The sequence below is a fragment of the Argentina silus genome (genome assembly GCF_951799395.1).
Source record: "Argentina silus genome assembly, chromosome: Y".
NCBI classification, from domain to species: domain Eukaryota; kingdom Metazoa; phylum Chordata; class Actinopteri; order Argentiniformes; family Argentinidae; genus Argentina; species Argentina silus.
In genome coordinates this window covers 49,163,175-49,163,837 of record NC_139654.1, presented here as the reverse complement: position 1 = coordinate 49,163,837, position 663 = coordinate 49,163,175, and positions in this window count along the sequence as shown.

Genomic DNA, 663 nt, shown 5'->3' with positions numbered 1-663 from the left:
GATGACATTAGCTGCAGTCAGTCTACCCTGTCTTGTAACTGGGGATCCGGACCATAGCAGCTTTCCATTTTTGGATGTCATGTTTCTTGGTGGTTGAGATATGACAAGGGGGTTTATTTGTGTTTGAGAAACCACAGGAGGGTCAGAATGTCCTATCTCACTGGCTTCATTCTCATCAGAGGAGGATGCCGCATAATCAGGGTCCTCCTCAACATTATCCTCTGTCTCAGACACATCCTCATCTATATCACTTCCATCCTGAAAGATCTGTGACAGAACCTCAGTGGCAGCTAATCTTTTCTTCTGTCTGGTGGTCATTTTCAATATGTTTAGTTGAGGCACAAATGCAAAGAGAAATGGTTTAGAGGGCTGTGTGTGCAGCCCTTATTATAAGGTTGTCCCCGCCCCCATGTTGCATGAATTATCAAACTTCTCGCGGGAACTATGTTTGCCCCATCCCATATACTGCGAGAATTATCAGTGTTGTTGTGGGAACAATGTTTGCCCCACCCCAAATACTGCGAGAATTATCAGAGTTCCCGCAGTTATATGTTTGCCCCACCCCCCATGCTGCGAGAATGATCAGAGTTGTTATGACAACTGTCATAGTTGTTATGAGTCCTGTCAGAGTTCTCGCGGGAAATTTGTCCTCCCTCTCTCATT